Below are 9727 nucleotides of genomic sequence, written 5' to 3' on the forward strand. Positions count from 1 at the left end.
GAGGCAGCATTGGAGGAAAACCTTTTGGATTTTAAGCGGGGAGCATGCAGAATATCTTGATTTCTCCGGCATTCCTTTGTACACAGAAGAAGATCCAGAGACCACGGTGTGCAATTTCCCTTAGCAGTAGCTTAAGATCCTAAGCGAAAGGTGCGTTAGGGACCTGCATGGAACAATCAACATTGTGAATGATCACTTTCCAAAGACGATCCTGGACCTCTAACGCGTTCTTTTTCCTGTGAGCAAAATGCACATCACAGAGGGAGCTCACGTTGTAGCTACAGTTAAAAAGCTTTATTTAAATGAACAGTTGTTCAATAACTGCTGGTAAGATTGAATAGTAAACACGGATTAGATAATAGGTAAAGTTCATTGGCATTTAATAAGTTTAATGTGAATGCGCAACTTACTGTTAATTTTAAACATGCTGTGGTGCAGCCCCTGTTAAAGAAACCTGGCCTCGATCTGACCGTGTTGGGGAATTTTGGGCTCATTTCTAAGCTTTCCCTACTATCAAAAATCTTGGGGAAAATAGTTTATTCACAGTTAAAATCCTTTCTTGATGAATATGTCAGAGTCTGAGTCTGTGTGTGTGTGTGTGTGTCTGTTTGGTGTTCTTGTCTTTATAACCATTCAGTGTTTCACAGTTGGTGCTGGAGCTCTCAGGTGACAGGTGTCTACTATCTGCTGATTGCTTGGAGGAATACTCCCAGCACTTTGATGCCAGAGTGTTTGCCTTAGTGGTAACAAGCTCAGCCTTTACTGATTTTTTTCTTCGTTCATTAACTTCAAGTAACTTTGCATTTTGTTTCCATGCAGGTTTTTACCTGAGGCTTTGTTTACCTTGCTGAGTTCCGACTTCGTTCCAGAGTTTCTCTGAGCCTCTGGATTCTCAACTACTGAGTTAAGGATCTATCTTATGGTGGATTTTTTTCCTCTCTACCGTCTCTACCTCTCGGACACGGACCAAGCTGGCAGCTTCCGGTTTTCTCCAACTCCTGGACCCTGGCATCAGCATACCCTGTGCCTTCCTCCATCTCAAACATCAGCACCTGAGCTCCCTTTGGCTGGCATCAAGATCACAACGAAGAAGACAACTGAACAATCTTCCCTCGCAAGTTAAGACTCTGAATCTCTCTCTCCCTAGTGGTTCAAGCTACAACAATTTAGTAAGCCATTTCTCAGATCTAAGTAATCAGTTACTTCATATCAATCGTTTATTCACCAAACCATTATTCTTCCTTCCCGTACAGTTGGTGTTTCCAGTCCTCCCTAGATTACTTTGCTGACAATGAAATCTGTAAAAACTTTCTTTTCTGAGTGTTCTCTGTATGTGGGTCAGATCTATACCGAAAATGACAGAATATAAAATCATGGATGTGTTCCAGTCCGGTTTTAAAGCACTTTGTAGCACAGAGTCAGCCCTGCTGAGGATTTATAATCTCCTGGCATGTGACTCTGGTGACTATGTCATCCTTTTCCCGCTGGACCTAATCACTGCTTTTGAAACAGCGGATCGTAGCATTTTATTTTCATGCTTACAGCACCAAGTAGGTATTGGTGGCACCGTTCTGAAATGGCTTAGTTCCTATCTGGCAGACAGAACATTTTCTGCAAAGGTTGAAGGGTTTGAATCATCTTCTGCTCCTCTGTCATGTGGGGTCCCCCAGGGCTCAGTTTTAGGGCCTTTGCTCTTTTCTCTGTACCTTCCTCTGGGTTCAATTTTTTGTTGTTGTGGAAAATATGGCATCTCCTTCCATTGTTATGCTGATTGCCAAATCTATGTGCCTTTAAGGCGAGGTGATGCCTGGTCCATCAAACCTCTTTTATCCTGTCTTGAGGATACTAACACTTATATGGATTTACATTTCCTTAATTTTAATGAAAAAAGACTGAAGTTCTTGTGTTTGGACCTAGGGGAGCATGTCAGATCTCTCCTGTTAATTTAGACCCCCTGGCAATGTCTATTAAGTAGCGAACCTTGGTTTTAAGATGGACAGTAATTTTAAACTTGATAGTCAAATATGGGCCACCGTTAAGTCCAGTTTTTACCATTTAAGAAAAATAGCAAAGGCCAAATCTCTTTCAAGGCAACAGTTGGAAACAGTAATCCATGCCTTAATTTCATTGTGACTCGATTACTGTAATTCGCTCTATCTCGGAATTAGCCAGTCCTCGCTTACACGCCTGCAGCTGGTTCAAAATGCTGCTGCACGCATTTTAACAGGAACACATAAAAAGGAACACATTACCCCTGTTCTGGCTTCGCTCCACAGGCTGCCTGTGTACTTTAGAGTCCATTTTAAAGCCCTTTTGTTTGTTTTCAAGGCTTTACATAGCCTTGCTGCACCTTCTTTAACCGAGCTTCTTCACCACTACACTCCTACTCAGTCACTTCGGTCCGCTGACCGGCTGCTTTTGGTCATTCCTAGTTCCAAGCGGAAGCTTAGAGGGGATAGAGCCTTCTCTATTGGGAACCAAGGTTATGGAATGCTTTACCTTTGCACCTTCGATAGGCCTCTTCACTGTCCATTTGTAAAACTCATTTAAAAATGTATTATTACTCATTGGCCTTCAGCCCAACTAGGACTTGATTTTACTCAGATTTTATAGGTATTGATTTTATTTGTTTTATACTTTGGTTTTTACTATGTTTGTATTGAGTTTTTATTTACATTATTGTTGTGCTTGCCTTTATTTTATTTGACGTTCAGCACTTTGTTTCAGCTGTGGCTGGTGTTAAAGTGCTTTATAAATAAAGCTTATGATGAACTTATTGTGACTGTGATTTTGATGTGTTCTTCTCTCCAACCCCTCGTTTCTGTTTTCTTTCACTTTCACACAGACACACTCATTTCACATACTTATTTTAGACCCTATACTAAGTGATATGAACTCAGTAAGACTTGTCCATCCATCCATTTTCTGTACCCACTTCGTCTGTGCAGGGGAGCTGGTGCCAATCTCCAGTAATCTAGGAGCGGGGTACAGTCCATTGCAGGGCAACACAGAGATACACAGAACAAACAGCCAAGCACATACCCATTCACACCTAAAGGCTATTTAGAGAGACCAATTAACCTAACAGTTATTTTGTTGGACCGTGGGAGAAAGCCGGAATACCCGAAGAGAACCCATGCTTTCTAGGTGAGAACATGCAAACTCAATGCAGAAAGACCCAAGGCTGGGAGTCGGACCCAGAACCTTTTTACTGCAAGGCAACAGTTCTACCAACTGCACCACCAAGCAACCTTTGTCACTTGGAATGTACGTGGAATTGGAAATATTAAAAAGGATAGAATAACAGATTTACTAGGAAAACTTAAAGCAGACATTTTCTTACTTCAGGAAATCCACATATCCAAATATGAGCCGAATACACTATGTATACCAGAATTTCCTGATTTTTATTTAGCTATATGATATGAGGATATCTACTTTATTTAACAGATGGATACAGTTTACATGCAAACATGAACAACAAAAACATGAATAAATAATGTATACGTCATAAAGTTGATGACTCCAACTTGTATCACAGTCAGAAAACTCTGTGATGAAGGATGTATGTGAGGAACAAATTCATCCTATTTACTTAAGCGACCATGCACCGGTAACTATGACAGTAATTGAATATATATATATATATATTCCATATATTGTCACATTATACCACAAACATAAATATATTTTATTGGAATTTTATTTTAAAGACCAACACAAAGTGGTATAGAGTTGTGAAGTGGAAAGAAAATTAGATATGATCTTGTTTTTTTTACAAATAAAAAACTGAAAAGTGCAGTGTTCAAAAGTATTCAGCCCTCCAGAGTCAATACTTTGTGGAACCATCTAATGCTGGAATTACAGCTGCAAGTCTTTTAGAGTACGTCTCAATCAACTTAGCACATCCAGTGACTGAAATTTTTGCCCATTCTTAAAAACAGCTCAGGCTCAGTCAGATTAGATGGAGAGCATTTGTGAACAGCAGTTTTCAGACTTTGCCACTGATTCCCGTGTTGTGATTATTAATATGAATATATTATTTAATATTAATATTTTATTAAATAATAATTCTGTCTGTTAGGTGTTGTCCAGTGAATACCGGTGCAATAAGGGAGTGGTATTAGATGTCAGGTTCAAACAACCTAAAATACTTATAACATCACAAAAAAGAAAAGAAAGACAAGAGAATTAGTTTCTTACTCGCTGCGAGGAGAACGGACAGAGATGTTCTTCTGTTACAAATCTCCTACCGCTCTGAAACACATCTTGCCGAATCCTCTCTTTTATTATCTTTAGGGTGGTCCCTAGTTACATGAACGTTGCTGCTCTAAAGGGTGGTGGAAGACAAACAGCAGCAACGTGACATAGGTCATGCACACCATTATATTGTACAAACACACTTGCATAGTCTCCGTAATCTTAAAATATGTGCGACCCTTGCTCAGCACGATCAGCTGTTATCCTTGTGATGAGTCCCCAACTGTGACTGCATCATCACGATTCCACCTTTCCTCCTTGCCTGCAAAAGAACTCATCACATGTTTACTTACTGCATGAAAGGTTATTGTTGTGGAATTTTCTTATCAAAGTGGGTAGAAATTGACTCACAAGAAGAGAAAATCCGGACTTTGTCTTTATAAGTTTTATTCAAAGGCATTAAGTGTTTGAAGACCCTGTCACTGAGGTTAGTCAGTTAAGCAGAGCCCCGATCAACATTTACACACAGTATTTATACCAAACATGACAGTGTTATCTGATCTTCAAAGAGTCTGTGTTTTATGACCCCAGACCCTTCTCGGGTTCAGAGGTGACAAAGTTATCTAGGAACCCATCTGTCCTTCCCAAGACATCACCCTAAAGCATGAGTTTTAACCATTAAACTTCTGATAATGGCTTTACAGCTTCCTCCTCTAACACAGATGTTCTGAGGAGTGAGGTAACCTAAAGGTCATACACTTTGGAATGCTTACTGCAAGAATTTCCATCACATTATAAAGGTCAAATAGTAAAGGTAATAAAGAGGAAATGTAAGAAATCTATATAGAATTATTCCAACATTTCCCCCTTGTTTATCTTATATTTGCTCATATTCTCATATCACTTAAACAGCCACTTCTTTTGGATTTTTAACTGTAAGATAATTTTTTATGAGCACAAATACAATTACACTCCGAGGCACTTACTGACATTTAAACCACAGAATTATATAGAGATGGATCTGGATATAGGTCAGAAAAGTGGTCAATTGGATCATCATCATCCTCATCATCCTGATGCTTAAGTAGCGGATAGAGCTGGGTAACTCTATCTTCCATAGGAGAAATAGCTGTGGTGATGAGACGGTTAAGAAGAGAACGAAGGCAGGGAATACAATAACATCCACACAATGTCAAAATTCAAGCAAACACTGCCAAGGAAATTATTACTGATGATACTAAAACTTTATACTTTCCAAACACATCCAGCCAGGAGTCCCATATTGAGGTGTCTACTCCAGAATGCTCCGTCATTTTGCCATTTAGAGATCTCAAACCTTCTGTGGCTTTGGTGAGGCTGCCATCAGCAGCAGTGTTGTTAGGTATGAATGTGCAGCATTGTTCTCCAAACATTGCACAAACTCCTCCTTTTTCAGCTAACAACATGTCCAAAGCAATTCTATTCTGGAATGCCATCAGGGAAGTTGAAGCCAACTGGTCATGGACAGCATCAAATCCGCTTTGTGTCCAATTTCCTGGTTTTTGAACATTGTAGTGGATATAGTTGATCCTGTCTACGTTTTTGTTCATTGTACACCACCAACAGATACTTGATTCAAATCCTGCGCCTACTTGATCGGCTAATTTATATTCATCAGGCACTCCTCGAGGTACCCCTATAGCATCGATGTACGTAGGGTCTCCCTCAGTCTGCCAAGATGCAGCTCTGCGTTTTCTATTACACCAGTCATGTGGTATTACACTAGATAGTCCATGTGTTACTTCATCTACTTACATAGGATATACCAAAACTGGTAACAATAAGGTAACTAGAGCACAGAGTTCCGTTACATTTGGAGGTAATCAATCAAACAACCTGTCGTCACTACACCACCACCAAATGTCTCCTCTAGAGACTGGTTTAAAATACTTATTTACTTTTACAGTTGTAGTAAACCATACTGCAGTGAGATTTCCTAATTTATTGCCTCTCTCTGTCATATTTATACATGTGTAGTTTCCAGTGGTGACCCGTTTATGGAATAACAGTTTACTTTTATCTGCTCTAGTTACAGGAAAAACAGAATCCCAGTGCTGACATGTTTCATTAGGATTAGTTTGATTCATCCCTTCCATCATACAGGGTTGTGGTATTACAGCTGGAATTACCTATAACAAAGACCTGGGCCCCATACACACAACACAATCTTTTTTAGTCATGTTAGCTGCTTGTTCTACCATCAATAACTAGTTATTATTTGTTCCTGATACTCCAGTAATAACCTGGAACCAGTTGAGTTTCCTGGCATAATTTTTACTCTCTCTGGTCTTAGGGGAGAGAGTTATTTCACTTTTTACTTCACAAAAAATAAGGTCAAAGTTTGGGTCTGACCCTGAAACCCGGGCCCACAGGAGAAAACCCCAACATTTTTCTCCTGATGAAGGGTAGTCGGGAGGAAATAGAGAGTTATGCGTGAGGTTAATGGTTACTTGGATTGCATTATCACCTTCATGGAGTCTAAACAATTTCTTTTGATGACTAGCATAAGCAGTAGTGCCCCACTTTGGTTTCCAATTGTTTCCTTCATCAGCTACCATCATGGACCCTGAGGTGTCTCTTCTGTCATTAGTTAAGTATAATCCTGTCCTTTCCTTCCTTGTTTGGTCAAGCTAATGAGTGGAATCAGCACCACAGCTATGGTATTAGATTTCACGCACACTTGAATGTCATAGGTATAAGAATTAAGTTCAGTACACATAGTTGGGTTATCTGGCCTTCCTCGGTTTAGCGCTACTCGTTTAGTGTGACTCATAGCAGGTGTTGTTATATTTTGATTTATCTTGACTGTTTCCCAGAGGTACCAGAAAAATAAGAAAGTCAATATGAGGAAAAATATAAATGCTCAGCAACGGACTGCATCACTAATCCATCTAAGAGTCATGTTATACCATTTTGTTTGCTGAATGTTGGACCATTGCCACGTTGATGGACGCCACCAGGCTTTCTGGCATCATCGGCCATTTTGTATCCCAGGACAGTCCGCTGCTACAAATCCCAGCGGGCACCACGGCTGATAGGACGGGGCCGTCGCAGCTCTGATGCCACAGTCAACTATATAAAAGAGTATGAGACGGCCCACCATTGATGTTTCAGCTCGGAACCCAGACGCGGTTACCGGCATCTGAAGCACATCATTCTGGAGAAGAAAATTCCACCTGGACTTTCATTCATTTTCCCAGTTGGCCAACGAGAAAACTAAACAAAATAATTCTACTCTGAGTTAGGAATTTGGTATAGCTGTGGTGTGCAACTTAAAATTAAATTCCGGTAAAGGCAAGAGGCATCAGATCTACCTCCAGCGTCTGTTAGGGGCGATCAGCTGTTACCACAGCAACCAGATTCCTGCTACAGGTTTCTGATCTGCCCCCAGTGTCCGTTGGGCGTAATTACAGTGTGAACAACACTCTCCCAGTCAAGTAGCAAGCAACACCTACATCTGGTGGCCATTGAGTAAAATTGCAGTTGCAGCCGGATTTTTCCAAATTGCAGACCTGCACTTGGTGCCATCTGGTGGTCATTAGTGAGAATTGCATTTCCTACTCTGATTTTAATCACTTAGTTCATTAACACAAACAGATAATTCCACCACCTATGATCAAAGGCCATAACTTAAGTTGAAAGTTGAAGTTATTGATCATTCATTACCACTTTTGGATAAAATTTAAGCGTTTTTGCTGGGTTTTATTGTGTGAAGTATGTTTGATTTGACTCATAAAAACTAACTTAGTTGTCTAACTTTGTAGGCCAACTAGAAGGTAAGTGATCCATATTAGAAAACACTAACATTTATTTGAAGCTAAAAACAGCATTGAATGTTTTAGTTTTGTTTTCCCACTTTTCAAATGTTATTTTAAAGTTGGTTTTGGGTTATTAAAATTTTTTTTCTCTCTTCCTTTCCTCCTTTGTGTGTGTTTGCTTGATTTCCCATTAAAGCATAGACTTGGATAAGCCACAGCTTGAACGGTCAAACCTTTTTTAAGCAAACCCATACACCTGCAAGATATATATATGAATCAGACAGCTAGATTAGGTCCTGTCAGGATCAGTGGTGCCTGTAGCCTAACCATGGCACACAATCCTACGGTCTTTTGTGGAATATTAGTGAGCAGTCTATGGTCTCCGCAATAATAGTAGAGTCCTGATCTTGCCCAACATCCAATGCCCTTACCTGAAGCGGTCCTATTACACCAATCTAAGAGGATCTGTCCCACATTGATTTTAGGGTTTTGAGCAGTAAAATTAAAACAAGTATAAGTGCCATTCCCTTTTTGAGGGGTAAATGGTCCTGTTTTAGTGTTATTTGGGATGGGAGGAAAAATGCTGGCTAATGTGGTGCAGTTAGCTGGTGTGGCCTCCTTAGTTTGTTGTATCATACAATTGTAACCCCACGTGTCCTCTGGATACAGAGGTGCGGGATCGGTGGTAAGATGTGGTCGGGCCGAGGCACAGGCCACACACTCAGCTTTGCTTTGTTCTTTTGCTGTTTGTACTATCCACTGAAGCCAAAGGTTATCTTCAACATATCCTGTGGTCATTTGGATTACCTCTATAGGTTTCAATGCGGAATAATCAAGTTCCATCACCTGGGGTTTATTTTTTGGCCTAACTGTTGGTGGGACGGTAATTATTTTGTCTTGGTGCATAGACGGTGTTTGAAAATTAACATTTATTGGTCCCCATGTGTCTGTTCCTGACTGCCATACTGCAAGAGTAAACTACTCTACAGAGGGTTGAGTGCAGTTAACGTGCATGGAGAGCATAAGGGGGTTACATCCGTTGGTAATGACTCCACCTAGCGTGCCGCGCTGGATGCTGATATTTGTCAAATTACCGGGTGCCTTTTTATCAGGAGTCCATCCAGAGCCCGTCCAACTAGTCACCCCGCTCCAAGAGCCACATGATAGGGGACTGGACAAGGAGTACCTCCGTTGTTTACAGTACTTAGACCATCTTTCGTCCATGCATAAATAAATGGCATAACCTTCCCACCCGGTTCCGCCATTCCCGCAATTCACTACCAGACAGAGGTCAAAAGAAAAGGTGGTGGTGGCCCCACAAACATAATTGAGCTCTACCCCCTCGATTTTATCCATACACCAGTCCGCTTTTCCCTTATTGGTTGCGTGTTTGAACATTTGCTCAATTTGGCGGCTGTCAGAGCATGTCTGGAATGGAAGTTCACAAAACAATCCAAAAATCAATGTAACAATAAAAAAGGAAATAATGCATGAACCTACCAAAATCCAACCCCTATGGGGTAGGGTTTTCGCCTTTTGGCTCATACTTTCATCAAAGTACTTAGTACAAGTCCTGGAATATACAATGAGCGAACAAACCCTGTAAATAGAAAAATAGAACGTTTTTTTAGTTTAGTTCTGTTCTGGGTGGGAGAGCAGCTACAACCACCCTGTGAGAGGGAAGCTCAATCACTTCCGCCTCTTCTGCTGTATGCTGTCCTGGTCTTCAA

This window comes from Girardinichthys multiradiatus, chromosome 14 (genome assembly GCF_021462225.1).
Source record: "Girardinichthys multiradiatus isolate DD_20200921_A chromosome 14, DD_fGirMul_XY1, whole genome shotgun sequence".
NCBI lineage: Eukaryota > Metazoa > Chordata > Actinopteri > Cyprinodontiformes > Goodeidae > Girardinichthys > Girardinichthys multiradiatus.